Raw genomic sequence first — 20,592 nt, forward strand, 5'->3', positions numbered from 1 at the left:
TGAGCTCCAAACAGCCTGGCAGGTGGAACAGGTTGGAGATGGGGAGAAGTGAGGGAACTGGGGGGTGCGGCAGGCAGCCTTGCAAGAGTCGTAAGCATTACTCTGATGGAAAGGGCAAGACTCCCATCACTAAGCACCGCTGCAGGCCAGGCCCAGGGTCAGGGATTCAACACACCATCATCTCATGGACACCCCACAGGATACCAGCGCAGGGGGCAGACTTAGATCAGACCTGAAGCCTGGTTCCACCACTGGCTCACTCTGTGACCATGGGCAAGTGACTTCAATGCTCTGAGCCTCAGTCGCCTCATCTGTAAAATGGAGATACTCCTCCCTCCCTCTGAGAGTGGTGGTAGAGATTCAGGAAACTAACCAAGACAGAGCAATGAGCATGGTGTGTCCCCAATAAAACAACCCTGAGAGGGTCTATAATCACCAACAGTAATGAGAAACAGGGAGTAGTCTGAGAACCAGGAGTTCAGAAGTACCAGCCCAGGGGCACCTGGGTGGTTCAGTCGGTTAAGGGTCTGACTTAGGCTCAGTTCATGATCTCACAGTCCATGGGTTTGAGCCCCACGTCTGGCTCTGTGCTGACAGCTCCGAGCCTGGAGCCGGCTTCGGATTCTGTGTCTCCCTCTCTTTCTGCCCCTTCCCCACTCATGCTATTTCTCTCAAAAATAAACAAACATTAAAAAAAAAAAAGAGAGAAAGAAGTGCCAGCCCAGAACGGATAGAGAAAGAGATGTTGTAAGAAACAGAGAACAGGTGCGTCTGGGTGGCTCAGTCAGCTAAGCATTCCACTTCGGTTCAGGTCATGACCTCACGGCTCGTGGAATCGAGCCCCGCATCGGGCTCTGTGCTGACAGCTCAGAGCCTGGAGCCTGCTTTGGATTCTGTGCCTCTCTCTCTCTCAAAATTAAATAAACATGAAAGGAAGGAAGGAAGGAAGGAAGGAAGGAAGGAAGGAAGGAAGGGAGGGAGGGAGGGAGGAAGGAAGAAACAGAGGCCAGAAAGGCCAGACTGATGGCACTAACATATGAAAACCCAATCAATGCACAGCATTCGAAGGGAGAAAGGCCAGCCAGAGAAGTAAATGCTGATGGTACCCACACCAGTCCCATCTGGAGGAAAGGGGCACAGCCCAATCTGAGGCAAGTCCAGAAGGCTGGCAGCATTTGATACTCTTTAACGTTGCTGCCGATGGCTGGCTCCCCTGGTTCCCCCTCCAGGGGCACTATGGCTTTCCATCTGGGTGGCCTGCTGGGAGAGGACATCCTAGCCCAGGCAAGGCAATATCCACTTGGCCTGTAATTGCACCAACTCATTAAAAATGAACCAGCCAGTTTATACATCAGACCCTACAGCCAAGGTTAGAGTGAATCAGCATCTCTGAATCCAGTAACTTGGATTTGTTCTTTTTTTCCATCCCCACAGGCATAGCACAGGCCCAAGCCACTGGCAACCCATGGCTGCCTAGCCTCCTTCACGGACTCTCTGTGGCCACTTGGGCCCCTCTAGGGTTTATTCTCTTCAGAACAGCCACAGGGATCTTTTGTAAACTCCATCTGGATGGCGTCCTCATTTTTTAAAAATTCAAGTTACAGTTGACACACCACATTACCTTCATTTCCCAATATAGTGAATGGACAACTATATGTCACTATGCTCCCCACAGGTGTAGCTACCATCAGTCATCATACAACACTATTAAGACACCATTGACTGTATTTCCTATGCTGTCCATTTTCTTGGAGACCCTCCTTAAAACCTTCAATGAGTTACTATCAAAATAAAATACAAGCTTCTTATCAAAGTTAAAGGTCCCTGCTTATGGCCGCTGCATCAGCTCCACCATCGCTATGAGCCTGTCATACTTTCTGTCTGCTCCTCAACCACAAGAGGCTAGCCCCTGCTGTGGGGCTTTGCCCACATAGACAGTGGGCTTGTCCCATCTCTTGGCATGGCAGCTCTCATCCTTAAGACCTCAATCCATGCACCTCTTGACCTCTCTAAGTAGGTCTTTCCCCCCACCCCCCCCCTTTTTTTTTTTTTTTTTTTTTTTTTTTTGGTGAGAGCATGCTGGATATGGGGCTTGGTTTTATTTTATTTTGGTTTTGCCATTTTTACCATTTTTAAGTGTAACTATTCCATGATGTGAATTAGTCACAACCTTGTGCAACAATCAATTGCCACTATCTGTTTCCAAAATTTTTCATTACCCCAAACAGAAACGCTGGGCCGATTAAGCAACCATGCCAGTTGGGTGGTTTTGGTATTTTTTTTTTCCCACGGCAACTATCACAAATGAAACGTATTTCTTTTTACTTGTTTCTATTCTTCTAGAACATCAACTCCATAAAAACAAAACTTTATCTGACTCATTTGCCATTATCCCCAGGACTGAGTGTAATTCTTGGTAAATACCAACAAAGCTAACATTTACAGGGGCGCCTGGGTGGCGCAGTCGGTTAAGCGTCCGACTTCAGCCAGGTCACGATCTCGCGCTCCGTGAGTTCGAGCCCCGCGTCGGGCTCTGGGCTGATGGCTCAGAGCCTGGAGCCTGTTTCCGATTCTGTGTCTCCCTCTCTCTCTGCCCCTCCCCCGTTCATGCTCTGTCTCTCTCTGTCCCAAAAATAAATAAACGTTGAAAAAAAAAAAAAAGCTAACATTTACAGAGTTTGCCATTTGCCAGGCACCAGCCTAAACACTTTATATCAATTGAACTCTTTTAACCTTCACAATAACCTATAATAGGTACTTTTATTATCTCTATTTTATAAAAGAAGAAACCGGAGCACTGAGAAGTTAAGAAACTTGCCCAAGATCATACACTAGTGCATGGCAGTACCAGAAGTGAAACCCAGGGGGTCTGGTGTCAGAAGGATGGGCAGATGGACAAGTGGGTGATGGGTGGGTAAAACACCAACAAGACAAGTTTTAAGTCTACTCAACTGAGGACAGAGACCTGGGTCGCATTCACCTCGGGAGTCTTTGCGGCTACCAGCCAGCCAGACTGTCCTGATGACTTATCAGACGTTAAGCACCTGACTTTTCCATCCAAACTCCTGATACTATCATCCTTATTTTACTGATGAGGACACACAGACCCAAAGAGGTATGCTGATTTGCCCAAGGTCATATGATTGTGCCAAGTCTCTCTGACTCCCAAGTCCCTCCCACTCCATGGCATTTTAGCAGCCTCAGGAGGCCTGTACTAATTTCTCCAAAGGGTGAGGCTGGCTAAGGAAAAACTTCCCGAGAGTGAAAGACAAATACACTGGGAAGAGCTGAGTTCAGAGTCAGGACCACTGTGTCTTGCTTCAGTTCTGCCACTTCCTATCTGAAGGGTCTTGGGCAAGTCACTTCCCCCTTGTAAACATCAGCTTCCTCATCTGCCAAACAGGGATGAGAACCCCTGTCCCCGCACTTCAGAGTACAGCCATGTAGACAAAGGACATCACAGACAACCAAGGACTTTCAGATACAAAAGTTAAAGTCACATATTTTAGGAAGAGTATATTATAGATGCTGATGATATATACCAGAAGCATGTCTTTGCATGCATGTGCAGAGCAGTGGAACATCATGAGGGTACATACAGCCATGTGTGTCTATGGTCACGACAATTACTCCCTAGCCAGTAAGGCTCTCTTCTAAATCTTGCACACCTGTGACTTTTGCCCAGGCATTCTTGGGAATTCTGAGCCAGGTAGGAACTAATGGAAGGAAGGAGAAAGAAGAAAGAGAAAGAGAGAGAGATGGACAGGGTGTGAAAGACACCAAAACATCAAGAGAATGCCAGGCAGCAAGTGAGACTTCTGTTTTGAACGATGTTTTCAAAAATCACAGTTACCAAGATAACTTCTTTCTTTTGGGGAACTCAGGGGGCACATCTCTCCCATCCCCTTCCAACTATGTCTCCTGAGCTGTTGCACCTCCAGGTCTATGCCTTGCTCAAAGAAGCGGGAGGCTGACTCCTTGGACTGAGCTTCCTTGCCTGCTGACTTCTGGTTGGGTTTGGCCAATGGGAGGCATGAGTTAAAGGCCAATGGGAAGTTGGGGAACATCTTCCCAATTTCCCTCCCTGTGGTTCTGGCAGTGGCTGAGCCCTCTGTGTCAGCAACTTGTACAGGTCCAGCCATCACTGATTTCTGGTAATACTGTTCCCTCCCTCTGCTCATTCAGGCAGAACGGTGAAAACAGCTTCTGTCACTGTTACTTTGTGGGTACCCTTGTGGATTCCCTTAACCCTGCCCACACCTTTATTCACAACTCCTTAGTGTAAGCATCTGAGTGGAATTCTGTTTTCTGCCAGAATCTGACTGATAACACTTCCTGACACTAAACAAACACATGAATTAGAGAGGGAGGGGAGGAGAAATCGGGAAAAGACAGAATCATCTAGTGGTCAGGGATAAAATGGGAGACAAGGAGAACGTAAACAGGTCTCTTAACCTCTCTGTGCCTCAGTGTCTTCATCTGTAAAATTCATGATGATGCCTATTTCACACGGTTACTATGATTGAACCAGATCATGCCCCTAAAGCACTTAACACATGCCAAAACCCACAGTTAGTACTCAAGAAATAGTAGATATTCTCACCTTGAGCATTAAGCCAAAAGGCTAAAGTGTGAACAATAGCACTCCCTTAGAGAAGGAATTACACACTTCTCTCTTTCGGCTTTTTAGGGGGTTTTTCTGGGTCTCACAATTTTTCCCCTATGAACATGTATTACTTTTGGAGTCAGAGGAGAAAAAGAAAAGAATTAAAAGAAAAGAGACAGGGAGTACGAGCCTATTAAGACTTACTCTTTCCCCTCTAGAGATGATGTTCCTTCCTACGGGGATTTCCCCAGCACAGAGCATTCACTTCCCAGAGTGACAACCTCTGGGTGGACGTGAATGAAATGCCTCCCTGCCGCGAGGGAGGAGGGCGCAGGCTGAGACAGCTGCCTCTGGGGCCCTGTGTAGCCTCCCGGCCAAGGCTCAGGAGCCCCTGACAGAGGCTGCGGGGTTAAAACAGGAGCTGGGCCTGCAGTCGTTCATTCGGTAGCGGGGAGATGGCAGTCTGTCAGAGGCTTGCGGTGCCTGTGGGCACCGCATTAAACAAAACCAAGCAACGTGAAGAGGCTGCCACCCGTCAGCACTGGCTTCTTGCCCAAAGGGTTCATGTGCCACCACGGAGCCACAGGCTGAATGTGCAGTTGTGGGCTGGGGACCGCATGATATGCCCAGGACTGCAGAGTAACGGCATCAGAAAAGAGAAATGCCTCCCGCCTGGACCACACTGATGACTGCAGAGGCAGACAGAGACCTCCCCGTAGCGGGTCTTCCTCTGAAAGCCAGGCGATGAGCTGGCCGCCTTCCAGGCTTTGTCTCATTTTGAGCTGCACAAGGGCCACACAGGGCAGATGGGCTCATTCCCCAGGCTGGGTTGGCCGGCCAAGGTCACAAAGCTAGTCAGTTCAAGTAGAGCCAGCACTAGGACCCAGATCTGCTGGCTGACGGTCCCGTGCTCTTCCCCCTCAATCCTGCCACATCCCACAACCTCCAACTTACTGTCAACCATGTAACCAAAGCTACCGTTGCTCTGGATGTAGAAATAATAACAACAGTACCAACCCCTCCCACACGTGGGGTGGTTTACAATTTAAAGAATCCCTTTATAATCATCATTTCACTTGGACCTCACCGATCAGCAGCTGGTGAGAGGGAACATGGAACAGCAGTTATGAGCAGGCTTTGGACCAGAGTTTGAATCCTGGCTTGAGGACCTTGGGCAAGTTACTTAACCTCACTGAGAGCCAGTTTGAGCATGCAAAATGAGAATAACACCCCCGACGCCTCAAAGGCATTTAGTGTGAAAGAAATGAGAGAATGCATATGAAGCTCGCCCTGGCACCATGTTGTCACACAGCACTCAGTAAGTGGCAACAGTGGCTCTCATCAGTAAGGTTGTCACTATCACATCGATGGGCAAAGTGAGGTCCAAAGAAGGCAAAGAACTTGTCCAAGGACACTCAAGGTGTGAGTGGCAGCATGACCCAGGCAGCAGCTTGTAGCATCCAAAGAGAATTTGGAAGTTCCACAAGTGAGCTTCATAGTGGGTCAGTGACAGAAGGGGGTTTCCCTGGGATATCCCCACCCTTTGAGCAGGCCAGTCCTCAGTATCTTTGTCCCCCAGGCTCTGCTGAGAAGCAGGGGTGGTGGGGTGGGGGCAGACCTGTAGACCTCCCCAGGCAGCCCTCATGGCCTCACAGTTTCTGACTCCTTCTTTCACTTCATTTTCTTTAATTGTTCAAACACTCTTAGAGTTCATTGTCAGCATTATTTAGAATAGAGTAAAATTGGGAATAACTTTAAATGTCCATCAACAGGGCACTGGCCAAAGTAACTAGGATACACCCATTTTTTAAAAATGAGTTACAGGGGCACCTGGGTGGCTTAGTCGGTTAGGCATCCGACTTCGGCTCAGGTCATGATCTCACAGCTCATGGGTTCAAGCCCCGTGTCGAGCTCTGTGCTGACAGCTCGGAGCCTGGAGCCTGCTTCGGATGCTGTGTCTCCCTCTCTCTGCCCCTCCCCCACTTGTGCTCTGTCTCTCTCTGTCTCTCAAAAATGAATAAATGTAAAAAAAAATGTCTTTAAATGAGTCACAAAAGTGTTACGTACTTGTGAAAAATTTTGCGATGGATTTTATACCGACATAAAAAGATGTCAAAATGTAAATGAAAAAAATGCAAATTGTAAAACAATGATATAATTTATGGTCCCATTCTGGTTTGTATGCTTATGTAGGCATAGAAAATACCCTGGCAGGGGGCGCCTGGGTGGTTAAGTGTCTGACTCTTGATTTCGGCACAGGTCATGATCTCATGGTTGGTGGGATCAAGCCCCATGTTGGGTTCCATGCTGACAGCACAGAGCCTGATTCTCTCTCTCTCCCTTTCTCTCTCTGTCCTTCCCCTGCTTATGTGTGCTCTCTCTCTCTCAAAGTAAATAAATAAACTTAAAAAAAAAAAAAAAAAGAAAATACCCTGGCAGGACCCACAACAAACATATTACTATCATTGGCTACTTCTGGAGAGGATTTTGGTTAGGGAGACAAGGGGAGAATACACATCCGAATTATTAAGATTTTCATATATGTCTTTTTAAATTAAAACTAAAGAAGAAATAAAGTATTTTTAATTTTTTTAACATTTATTCATTTTTGAGAGTAAGAGAGACAGAGTGCAAGCAGAGGAGGGGCAGAGAGAGAGGGAGACATAGAATCTGAAGCAGGCTCCAGGCTTTGAGTTGCCAGCACAGAGCCTGATACGGGGATCGAACTCATGGACATTGAGATCATGACCTGAGCTGAAGTCGGATGCTTAACCGAGTCACCCAGGCGCTCCAGAAATCAAGTCTTTTTTAAAAGAGTTGTTCTACTGAGAGCAAACTGAGGGTTGATGGGGGGTGGGAGGGAGTGGAGGGTAGGTGATGGGCATTGAAAAGGGCATCTTTTGGGATGAGCACTGGGTGTTGTATGGAAACCAATTTGACAATAAATTTCATATATTAAATAAATAAATAAATAAATAAATAAAAGAGTTGTTCTGATCAGTCTTATTGACCTCCTATCACACCTGCTGTAGCTCCCTTTCTGCCTGTTCTCTTCCAATGTTATCCATGGTCATATCTAATTTTACACCAATATAATCTGAGTGCTTATAAGTTTATGGGTTTTTTTTTCCATTGAACATTAATTGTATCAGATATATTTCCACATTATTGTATCATTATCATCACAGTTCATATTCATGGGTACTTTACTATGTGCTGGTTACCAAGCTAAGAGATTTACATGCCTTAAATCACTTAATCTTGACAACTACCCTAAAAGCAGGTACTTGGACTGTCTACATTACACATAGGGAAAGCAAAGCTTAAAAGATCAATTTGCCAAAGCATGGCAGCTCATAAGGACAGAAAGTAGACTTAAGCCCTGGTCTGTGTGCATCCCAAGTTCTTGGCTGGGAACCCCTCCATCCTACTCCTCTGCACAGCTACTCAGTGGTAAGAATGTGGCAGGTAAGGATGAGGAGACCAGGTCCTGGGTCTTATAGCTTGGATGGCCTTGGACAAGTCAATTCCCCTCTGCTTTGTTCTTTCAATCAATTCTTTCAACCAGACAAGCATTTGCAAACCACTGAGCTATAAGCTGAGGAGAGAGCAATGAATAAAACATGAGCCCTGCCCCTAAGGGGATGAGAACCCAACCTGCATCTCTTCAGGGCCCCAGAGGAATCTAACCCCTGTCCCACCTCTGTCACAGGGAACATGAAATGAATAAAGGATGCAAAGGAGCTTTGCAAGTACACAGCTCCCTACGCTGCAAAAATAAGTATTTCTGTGGCTGTTCATGGCTGTATATTACTTTATCCACTGGATGTTCCAAAACGTTCTCAATCATCTTCCTATTGTTGGGCACTTAGTCCCAATTTGCTGCTATTATACAGGAAGCTCTGATGGGGATTCATCCAAAGGAAATTATTCAAAAGGGGGAAAAAAAAAACCCAGATGCACAAAGATGCCATGCAACCTTCAGAATGACTGAAGGGAGACAGTTCTTCATCCTAAACTCACAAGGCCTCAAACCAAATTAATGGCCCCTGTGGTCTTCCCCACCCCAACCAGCTAAGCCACCCACCACGTGGTAGACATCCTCCCTCCCCCAGCCCTCCAAGTCCACAGGGCTGATGCTTCTCAGGCAAGGCTGCAGTCCGCCCCCTCCTGTGGTTCTTACAGTCGACAAAGGGACCTTCCCAAACAGTTCTGTCATGCCTCAGTGCACGCATGCCCCATGCAGACCAAAGAGCCTCCAGGCTCCTGTCAAGTGGAAACACCTTAGCCTGATGTTCAAGAGGGACTGAAGGGAGAGAGAAGTAATGTTTACTGAGTCCCTGGGATGTGCAAGCTAGGTCCTTTATATAACAGCAACCACACGTGGGCTCTACACGGTAGGTGTGTTTATCCATATTTTACAGATGAGGAAACTGAGGCTCAGGCCAGCTAAGTGATGTGCCCAAGGGTACGTGGCTGGTACACAGTGGAGCTGTGACGAGAGCTCAGGTCTGGTGGATTCCAGACCCTTGGCGAACACCCAAACCCGAGCTGACTTTGTCACCTCCCAGTGCCCCCAGCCCCCTGTGCCAGCTGCCCCATGCATAGCAGACCACCCACTCTTCATCAAAGGCGTCCCTACTTCCTTCCCCTCTGACCTGAGGGTGCCCTTCCCTCACAGCTACTGAAATTCCACTTGACCTTTCATGCCCAGCACAAAAGCTCCTGATCACCAAAATAGGAATCCATGCTCAGCATATGGAACACACTGCCCTTTACCTTCCCTGTGTCCCGTCTGTGCCTCTCTGGTTAGACTGTGAGCTCCTCAGAGGCGACACGGGGCCTGCAGGAGGTACTCGAGAATATTCTTCAAATTGAACAAAACTGAACATGACCTCTGAGAAGAAACTGCAGGCTGATGACATGCCATGAGGAACACGGCTCTGGTCCACACCACCTGGATTTAGATCAGGGATCCCCTATGAGCTAGCCATGGGACCCTGAGCAACTGTCTTTCCCCCGCCTGCAAGCCTCAGCTCCCTCAATCTGTGAAATGAGAAGAATCCTACCTCAGAGGGGTTTGTGAAGATTATTTGAGTTGTACACGTAAGCCCTTAAAACAATGCCCGCATGTAATAGGTGCTCAATAAATGCCGGCTGTTACTATTCTTATCCACAAGCCTCCTACCCACAAAGGAAGCAGTGCCAGCCTTCTCCCACCTTACTCATCCACCCAGATGCACGTCCTCTCCCTATAGGGCCTCTTCGTCACAGTCCCAGCTGATCCCCCTGCATTCTCATCCTGTGTTTTCAGGTCTTTGGGGTCCTATCGAATGAGGTGGGGGTGGGGGTGGATGAGTGTGGGGGCTAACTAGACTTCCCTGACAGCCAGTGGGGGCAGCGAGCAGCCCCACTTCTAGGGGATCCTGGCCAGGAAGCAAAAGGCCGAGGTGAGCCCTCTCTCAGGGCTCCTAGCTAGTGCCTCTCTGCCTCTACCTCTACCCCTCTGGAGCACTTGGGCCACAGAACCACCTTTGCCTCACCCAACACAGACCTCTCTACCTGGACTGGCCCTGGCAAATCAGTCGTCTGGCTCTGCTAGACACCAACCTGGTACTCCCAGACACTGCTCCAGGTATAATGTCATGGTAAGAGAGAGGGGCTCTGGACACACACAGTCCCACACTTTCCAGCTGTGTAGCCTCAGGCAGGTGACACAACCTCTCTGAGCCTCAGTTTCTCATTTGTAAAAAGTGGATAATACCTGACAGGATTGCTGTGAGATATGCAAAGCACTGGCACACAGTAGGTGCTCAATAAATCCCATCACCCTGGGGTGCCTGGGTGGCTCAGTCAGTTAAGCGTCCAACTTCGGCTCAGGTCATGATCTCATGGTTCGTGGGTTTCGAGCTCCGCATCGGGCTCTGTGCTGACAGTGCAGAGCCTGCTTGAGATTCTCTCTTCCTCTCTCTCTTTCTCACACACACACAAAATAAATAAATAAATTTTAAAAATAAAAATAAAAATAAATGCCGTCACCCCGATTGTATAATCACTGTTACTACTACAGATAGAGATTATTATCACCTTTTAATAAATGGGGACACAGAAGCCCAGAGAGGCCCACAGAGAAATCCATGTTGGAGCTAACACAGAGGTATTTCCCACCTCAGCCAGTCCAGTCAGGAGACCTATCTACTGCCTCTGGAGGCTCAGGCCTAGAACATCCCTGGGCATCCAACATCCTCTTGTCTCCATTTATAACCAGGAAGGTCAAGGGCTACCAGCTGCCCGTTGCCTCAGCCCTGACCCATTATCTGTGAGGCAGCCTGACCTTTCCTCTTCACCTTCTGGGGACACTGGCTGGGAGGCCAATGCAAGACCCCTCCTAAGGGGTAGCCTCAGGCTCCAGGTTATAATGTCCAGCCCCTGCCAGAGCCCTGTGTATGGAACAGCCATGGCAAAAAGGAAGCAGATTGGGCTGCAAGGACCTCAAACCAAGAGCTAGAAGACCTGGATACATTAGTGCTATCCCTCCCACTCAGCTGCTACATGACCTTGGACAAGTCATTCTTCGTCTCTAGGCCTCATTCAAGCTTTCAGTATTTACTAAGTGAGGACTACATGGACAAGCATCATTCTCATGTAGGTTCTATGAAAGCTCCATGAAGCTCACAGAGCTGAGCCCAGGGAACTGCTGTGTGGCCCAGGAAGGGTTTTAATAGGAACAACGCCCCCTGCACTGATTTCCAGGACCGCCTTGAGGTGCCCCCCAAGGGACCATGTTCCGTACACCACAAAGGCTGTACGTTGGGTTGCCGGGCAGGCATGACCTCAGGCTGGCCAGCAGAAGCCAGCTTCATCGCTGCACGGAGCTGGCAGCGCCTCCCTGGGCCACGGTGGCTCAGAGAGGAGGCTGGCACAGGCTGCCTCTGCCGCAGGCTCCATCTGGAGGAATGGGTGGGCAGGCGGGCACATAGCCGCCTCTATTCTCCTCACCCTTGCCCAGGTCAGGCAGCACTGTCTTCCAGGAGCTTCTGGGGGCACGGTTCCTGTCCCCAACTCTCAACCTGGCCCCTGATTCTGGAAAACTCCTAATGCTGGGAGGTGGGGGAGAATTGGAGCCGCCAGACCCCACACAGCCCCAGAGAGGCCCTAAATCCAGCCCTCTTACACTCCCACCTTTGCAGTGGAGATGATATGCAGATCCAGAAGTGAAGGCGGGAACACGTGGTAGTGCCTCTCCCCCACCAATGCCATCTCAGAGCTGGGGGGAGGGAGCAAGGACCAAGGCCCGCAGCTGACAAGGAGACCAGTATCTTCAGAACTCCTTCCTAGTCCTTGTCCAGCCCCTCAAGGTCCCCAAGGACCATCCTGGGGCCATAGCTCTGCCAAGCAGTGGCCTCAGCACCTGGTAAGTACCCTGGCGGCTGTAGTCACTCATCCTCCCCCCCCCTCCACCCCCACCTCATACCTGTCCCCAAGACCCCGGTTTCTTAGGCCCTTGGACATTCCTAAGCACAAAGGTGCAAGACACAACTGGGACCCACAAGTCCTCTCCCTCTAATTGGTGGGGGCAGACTCTGGCCAGAACAATACCAAGCCAGAACCACAGAGGTCCAGGACTAAGATCCATCTGCCCAGTTTTGGGAGACTTGGAGGGGAGATGGGGTGGGAAGTGAGCCCAGAGTGGAGAAAGGTCTATAACCAGACGGTGAGGAAGAGGGCAGCAGCTCCCCAGTACCTCGGCCTCTAACCAAGAGACTGGCCTGCAGCATCTGAAGCTTGGAGGAAGAGACCCAGTAGCCCCGGGGCCTCCAAAGAGGCAGCAAGAATGGTCTCCGAGAACAGAGTGGCCCAGCTAGGGAGCCTAGCACCCACCAGCCCTGCATCCCAACAGTAACCACCAACCCACAGCCTGCCCACCTCTCTCTCCAGGCCTTCGGGAGGCTGCAGACCCGGAGGTAGGGAGGAACAGCAAGAACCTCCCCCACACTGGCCAGGGGGCCAACAGCCTGCAAACTCAGTTCCTCCCGGTCTCGCCCCCAGTCCTCCCTAGGGCTGCAGGCTGGGCCTACATGCACCGAGTCCCCAGCCTGCCGTGCCACCTGATCCCCCCTCATGCCTACCTGAGCCCAGGGGTCCCCATCTCGAGCAGGCTGGGCGGGGGGCGCCCCGTCGGCTCCTGCGGGGCCGGCAGGCCGCGGGGCGGGGCGGGCGCGCGGGGCCACGGCGGGCTCTGCGGAGCAGCCTGTTCCGCGACACCCCCGCCCGCTGATGGATGCCGACTGCAGCAGCGGCGGCGGCGGCGGCGGCTCGGCGTGCGCCGGGGGCTGGGCACTGTGCCCACAGCCCCGGGCCTGGCGCCCGACGCGCGGCCAGCCCCCGCCCCCGCCCGGCCTCCGCGCCCAGTCCAGGGGCGGCCGCCGCGCGCGCCTGCCTGCTCCCTCCGGCGGCCCTGCCCCTGCCTCCGCCTCCTCTCTGCCAGCCTCCTTCTCCTTCTGCCTTCTGTCTCTCTCTCAGGCTCCCAGGCCACCTCCTCTCTGGCGCTGCCACCGGCAGTTCCCAGACCACTGCGGGACCGCGGTGGAGCCACGAAGCCAACTCTTGCGTCCCCGCCCCCCCTCCCCCCCCCCGCCAGCCTGGGCCCTCCTCTCTGGGCCAACCCCTCTTGGGAGCCTAGCAGGGACAGAGGGAGGGGGAGGGGAGAAGGAGGGAGGATCCCTGACTCAGAAGGGGTGACTCAGCCTCAGTGGGCCTCCCAGCCCACCAAGCAGAGCCGGATACCCTCACCTCCCCAGCAGCACAACCTCCGTGGGACACAGGGCACCTCCCCCATCCGGGAGGAGGTATGTGCAGTCTCCTGGGATCCTGTGTGTCTCTGAGTGTGTGTATGTGTGCATTTGCCCATATGTGGTTTGGTGGCAGTGACCCTAAGTATAACTGGGGGCTGGGCCCGTGTAAAAATGTGGGGTTTTTTTCTGGATTTGTGTGAGGCTCCAGGAAAGTGGTGGGGGTGGCCAAGGGGTCTGTGGCACTGAGATAACTCAAAACCAAGTGAAACCCTGTTCCTCCTCTCCAGCAGCACTAACTCAAAAAGCTGGTCCCAACTACCACACCGCCCAACTCCTTTGGTCCATAGGCCAGGACCTCAAATGGCAGAGGGAGGTCACTCTGCCACTGTCTTGACCAGTAGTTTTGGGCAAGCTGTTCTCCCACTCTGGGCCCCGGTTTGCAAACAATCAAAGAAAGTTGGAAGTACTCATCTCTAAGGTCCCATCTCATGGGGGAAAGCCCCAGGGAAGATGGTGGGTAATTCCCAACATGATCTCCAAAGACTTCTGCCCTTGGTCCACATTTGCAGCCCACATGACCCCTACTCCCTAACCGCCCCCCAGGCATACATATCTATTTTTTCATTCTTCAAATAATTCCTGAGTGCCTAGTGTGTGCCAGCCAGTATTTTAGTCACCCCAGACTCCATCACACTGGAAACTACAGAGGCCCAAAGCTGGGAGGCAGCCCAGACATGCAGCCAAGCCATCTGTCCCCCTAAACTGCAGTTCCCTCAGTGTCAGCTTCACCAGTGGATTGTGTCCTCCAGTGTCAACTCACCAGCATCAGCCTCTACTTGCACACTCAGGGACAAGCAACTTCCTCCTTCCACTTCTCCCACCAGAAGTGGCTGCTCCATCATGGTGACCTTCCACCCTAGGTCCTAATCACCCCTAGGGCCTCCACAGAATGAGGCCATGCCTTCTGCCCAGCACCTTTCAGAGAACTCAAGATAGCAATTGTGTCCCTTTTTTTCTACCCCCACACCAAGTCTTTTCTTCTCCAACTTAAACATGACAGACTCCTGGGGCGCCTGGGTGGCTCAGTCGGTTAAGTGTCTGACTTCAGCTCAGGTCATGATCTCGCAGTTCATGAGTTCGAGCCCCACATCAGGCTCTGTGCTGACAGCTCAGAGCCTGGAGCCTGCTTCAGATTCTCTGTCTCCCTCTCGCTCTGCCCCTCCCCCGCTCACACTCTGTCTCTGTCTCTCAAAAATAAATGTTAAAAAAAAACACCAAAAACAAACTTTAAACATGACAAACTCCTTCACTAGATATTCCCAAGACACAGCTTCCTGTCCCTTCACTCTCCCTGCTGCCCACTAGGCTTAGGAGTGGGCAGAGAGCAGACAGAAGGCAGCCAGTTCCTCCCAGTCCTAGAGAACGTGCCCCTGCTCTAGTCAGGCGCCGGGAAGATGGACAAATCAGGCCAGGGCCAATTCACAGAAGGACCGGAGCCCCACTGAGCAGACTTCCTTTCAGATGTCCTCTTTTGCCTTTGGACTTTTCATTCCCCCAGCTTCCCAAATTCCTCCCAGGAACTCCCCTGGGCTTCAGGGGCATGGCCTTGGGCAAGTTACTTTGCCACTGGGGATGCTTTGTTTCAGTTCAGTTCACTATGCATTTATTCAAATGAATGAGTGAAAGGATCAGTAAAACTTAGGAATTACACCAGATGAACTTACTGTTTTTTAGGCACATCTGCTAAAGATCCTTGGCTCCTACAGGCTAGTACTTTCATTCTGGATTGACTCTGAGCCTCTTCTGTTCACTGACCTTCCCAACCCTGGGCCCCTGTGGGCAGGACAGAGCGCAGAGCCTCCTAGTTCACTCTCCTTCTCGGGAACCCCCCTCCTCCCCTCCCTTCCTCCCCATCCCCTCCCCCCTGGGTCAGAGCCACTTTCCCACCCTCCTCAGCTAGATGGGAGCTTCTCACTTTCCCAGAAGAATCCAAGCTACATTCCAAAGGCCAAGACAGGCCATTCCCAGACATCATTCTGGATTTATACCCAAAAGGCCCAATTCCTTCCAGGTCAGTGGGACCACACAGAAAGGTGCACATCTTCATTATTATCATTATTTCTACTTTTATTATTGTTGACTAACATTTCTATTAGGACATTCCAGTTTGCAAAGTACTTTTGTGTGCAATCTTCACAACATCTTGTGAGATAATATCATCCCCATTTTATAAATAGGCAGGCTGAGGCCCAGAGTGGTGAGCGACCTGTCCAAGGTTATAGTTGCTCAGTCATACTAGCTCTCTAGACCACTTTTCACTTTACCCATAATAGCATTTTCCAGAGAAATCTGGCTGGGGGGTGGGCTGGGGGTATTCTGAAGAACACATGGCCCTTTACAGGCATCAGTTGAAATTAATACTTCAGTTACTTTGCTGCCTTCATTCCCTAGGCAGGGAAACTGAGGCACAGGAACAGGACCCAACATGACTACATCTCATGAAAGCACCCATAGAGAAATGCTAGGAGCCTAAGTGGATAAAGAGGAATCCACTCAGTGAAGAGGGTCTTTTCAGTTCCCATAGCTCTGAATTCTGCTTCCAGCCCTGATTCTACCACTGTCTACCACTTGGGGAGATTATTTGACCTCTCTGAGCTTATTTTCTCATCTGTAAAATGGGAGAAATTATTCCTGTCCTATCTCTATTACTGGGTTGCTGTGACGGGAGATCAGCAAATGCTGGCAGAAGAGAAAGGAGGACCACTCAACCCCTCTCTGGTCTGCCTAGAAGGCAGAAGAAATTCTTTTCTCTTAAATTTTAACTCAAGGGAACTTGATGTAAAAGTGCCAGGATACAGGAAATCCAGGAGAAGGATAGAAGTGACTGGCTCCATTGGCTGAGAAGGCAAAGCACACGGGTCAGCCACAGCCCCCCAAGGCCACTGGTGGGGCAGAGAAGAAACAAAACCCTTCAAGCGGGGCCCCTCCCACTCCCTCTTTTATCTTCAGTGCCCTCTGCCAAGGTCACCCCAGGCAGTCCATGGTCTTGTGATTCCCAGCCACCGGGGGCCCTTTGGTTCCTGGGTGGGCAGGGTGGGTGGTGAGGACTCCTCGCCCAAGGATTTAATCTTTCACTCAGCAAGCAGTGCTGTTCATAATGAGCCGGGCCTTGGGCTCAAGGCAGGCTAGAGGAATTGGGTAGGCTCTGTCCTTGGCTTTACAGTCAGTCCAGTGGCAGAGCATGGCACATAAGCCCGTACATCAGAGGGTACTGTAAGATGAATCCCCACCATTTTCTGAGCACTTACTCTGTCCCTGACACCAGACATACATTCATTTATTTAATGCTCCCAATAATTCTCCAACATCGAAACTATTAACTCCTTTCACAGCTAAAGTGAGGCCCAAAGGGGTTAATGACTTTCCAAAGCTCACCCAGCTAATAAATGGCAGAGCCACGTCTGTCTGATGCCAAACCCTGAGTGTCACTCCTTATGCCCTTTCCCCGCCTCTACAACTGTGCTGCCCACTATGGTAGCCACTAGCCACATGTGGCTCTTGAGTACTTGAAATGTGACTGATACCAAATTGAGATGTGTTGTAAAGTACGTACTGGACATCAAAAATTTAATTTAAAAAGAGTGTAATATATCTCATAATTTCTGTATTGAAGTGATGATATCTTAGATGTATTGAGTTAATGAAATATATTATTTGAATATTTCATTGGTTTCTTTTTGTTTTTTTTTTTTCCATGTGGCCACTAGGAAATTGTAAATCCCATGTGGCTCACATTACATTTCCTTTAGTCAGCAAGGGTGTAGATAATCTGAAGTCCTAACCCAGCCTGTGGGGCTCAGAAAAGGCTTCCTGGAGAAGGGGATGCCTAAACTGAGAGAGGTTAAGGGCAAGGTCCTGGCTAGGAGGGTATTCCAGGGCAAAAATGCTGCAGGGCATCTGGCTTTGGTCCCAGAGAGCTGGAGGGCCTGGGTAGGCTGAGCTGCAGCCCCAGGCAGTTGAGAGCTAGGCTGGTCTTGGTCTCAGGAGGAAACTACCAGAGCCAAACTTCCCAGAGCAGCGTGACCCACAGGCCTGGGACAATCTCCCTGAGAAGGCTGTTCTCACTGGTCCTTAGAACTCTCTGGAAGGCACTGAGGGGTGGCTGCATCTGGGTGTAGAGAACAGGCAGCATGGACAGGCAGCAGCACTCACCTGGCAGGGACTTCTCCCTCCCAGATGCCCCTTCAGTCTCCTCCAGGAAGTCTCCAGAAGCACTGCAGTCCCTAGGGATCCCCTCTTCTGGAACCTCCAAGCCCAGACCGTGGGAGCCTCACACTCCCACATTAGGACATACTCTAGCGTGGAACGATGACCAAGCTGCTTGGGGGGGGGGGGGGGTCACACAGTACAAAGCATTTTTCTATACCTAGTGTGGTGTTGCTGAAGAGTGTGAGGGCAATAGCTACCTTTGGGGAGGGGGCCGGAGGCAGGGATGGGGGAGGTTCATTAATTTGTACAGGAGCTGTGTGGCCCTGAGCAAGGCCTTAATCTCCCTGAGCCTTAGTTCCCACCTCTGTAGAATGGGGATAATACTGGTACCACCTCTTAGAGCTCCTAGGAAGACATGAGAGAATACCCACAAAGGGCTGAGCGTGCCCTGCGGTACCCTCAGTCTCTCCAAAGCCTCCAAAGGTTGCCTCCCCTCCAGGAAGTTCACCCTGCCTGCTTCCTCCACCTGTGTTCTACCCAGCCTGCTCCTCCTCTGGTCTGCTAGACTCCACATCTCTTGTCTCCACTTCTGAATTCAGAGCTCAGTTGCCATGAGGCTTTCTGGCTTCTCCAACAAGACTGCAGTTCGGCAAAGGTGGGAGTCTTACCTCTCCCTTTCCCCCTCTGCCTTCTCCTCCTTTTTCCCCTCCTCTCCCTCTTCTGAACCCACAGCCAGGCCTCTGCACAGGTCTGGGCATCCTAGGGGCCCTCATAGCCCACTCAAGTGGCTTGGACATTTGGCTGCCATCATTGGCCCAAAACAACGCAGGTCTGGACAAACGTGCACATGCTAGTCTCCGCCGAGCAAATCTCTAGGAGCTGTCCTGCTCTGCTTCCTCAATGGAGGAAACTTCGGTGGTCCCCCATTCTCTGATAAAGCAAGTCAAACACCTCAGTCTGACTCTCCAGACTGTTCACAGCCTGATCTCACCTGGCTCTTCAGCCTCATCCTCGGGAGCTGTCAAAATGAAAGGTTCCAGGCTCCCAGGGCATGGCAGCCAGCCCTGCCTCTCTGCTTCTGCACACGTTCTTTCCTCCACCGGGGAGACCCTTCCTCCTTTTCCCATGGTCATTCATCCAGGCATCCTCCAGGAAGTCCTTCCTGGTTGCCTCCTCTTGGCAACAACCCCTTCCAGCTGGAAGGAACTTCTGGGCTGCTCCCTCCCACACTCTGCCTCCAGCCCTGGGTCTCATAAAGTGAAGGGTCTTAATGCCTGTCTGCAGGGGTCCCTGCAACTGCCATTGAACCTGGTGGCAGGGTCACTTTCAACCTTCATCCCATGAGGGCCCAGCTCTTAATATGTGTATGCTGTGTGTCCTTTGGGCCATCCTCACTCCCAGAGCCAAGGCTAGGAGTGAGAATTCACCAGGATGCCAGGACAGACACTCTCGAAGCTGAGTTCTGCTGACCCCAATGCCACTTCAGCTCCATTAATGGAGCCCCAGACTCCAACCACCTCTGGGAAATCAGCCTTTGACCAGGAGTCTGAAAGCCACACTCCAGGGGCCTAAACATGAAAGATCTGGCTATGGTCCCACTGGATATAGATATCTGTCCACCCAGCCTCCCATCAGGTGCCTGAGGTGTCAGCTGAGGTTTGCATCATCAGAGCATCACAGATTCCTTACAGTCAGAAGAGACCTTGGAGAGTATCGTACAGAGGCTGGGAACAGAGAGAGGCAAAGGGAGGAAAGTGGAAATGTGTCTGCGGTCCCATGTGCCAGAAGATGCTGCAGTGACACCATCAATCAACATCATCATCCTGGAGAGCAGCTGAGTCCCCACTACCTACTGGCACTGTGCCTAGCAATTTGGGTACATTTTCAATCTCTTACTGTCCTGTAAGGCAGAGGTTATATATGCCCCTTGATTTTACAGGGGGAGGAAACTGAAGCTCAGAGCAATGAAGTCACTGAACCAAGGTCACACTGCTAGTGCGTAGGGGGCAGGGGGCAGGATTCAATCCCAGGCATGCGTGACTCCAAAGCCTGTGTTTTTCCATCACTAATCCTGCATACATTTGGTTTATCACAAATTCACTGTGGAGATGCTAGCCATATTTTAGTTCTTGTCTAGACTATAGTTACACAAGTATGTGTAAACTTACAATCGGTGTACTTTTCTGCATTTATATAATAACTTCAATAAAGTTTTACTCTTAAAAAAGGTTTTTGTCCTGGGGCGCCTGGGCAGGGGGTCTGACTTCGGCTCAGGTCATGATCTCGCGGTCCATGGGTTTGAGCCCCACATCGGGCTTTGTGCTGACAGCTCAGAGCCTGGAGCCCTGCTTCAGATTCTGTATCTCCCTCTCTCTCTGCCTCTTCCCTGCTTGCGCTCTGTCTCTCTGTCTCACTCTCTCTCAAAAATAAACATTTTAAAAAATTAAAATAAAATAAAATAAAATAAAAAATAAAAATAAAGAAAGGTTTTTGTCCGGGCACCTGGGTGGCTCAGTCGGTTAAGCGTTGGACTCATGGTTTCAGCTTGCTTAGGTCATGATCTCACAGTTAGTGAGTTTGAGCCCCACGTCAGGCCCTGACAGTGCAGAGCCTACTTGGGGTTCTCTCCCTCTCTTTCTGCCCCTCCCTTGCTTGTGCTCTCTCTCCCTCTCAAAATAAATAAATAAACTAAAAACAAAAAGGTTTTTGTCACAGAGATGAATATATGCTAGAGATTTTCAGGATGTAGAATACTCTTAGTTCTAGATTCTGAAGCTAGAAAGATTCTCTCTCTCTCTCTCTCTCTCTCTCTCTCTCTCTCTCTCTTCTTAATTTTCAACCGTCTTTTGATTTCAAATGGGACTCTTCTGAAGATCTCTAAACCACCACACCAGGCCAAGCAGAATTTCACCTGCCACCCATTGCTCAGACCACAATGGACATTTTCTTGTGCTCATATTCCTGGTACAGGTGCCACCCAGC

The sequence above is a fragment of the Lynx rufus genome, unplaced genomic scaffold, assembly GCF_022079265.1.
Source record: "Lynx rufus isolate CCGP_SWC_20201006 ecotype Redwood Valley unplaced genomic scaffold, mLynRuf1.p SCAF_8, whole genome shotgun sequence".
NCBI classification, from domain to species: domain Eukaryota; kingdom Metazoa; phylum Chordata; class Mammalia; order Carnivora; family Felidae; genus Lynx; species Lynx rufus.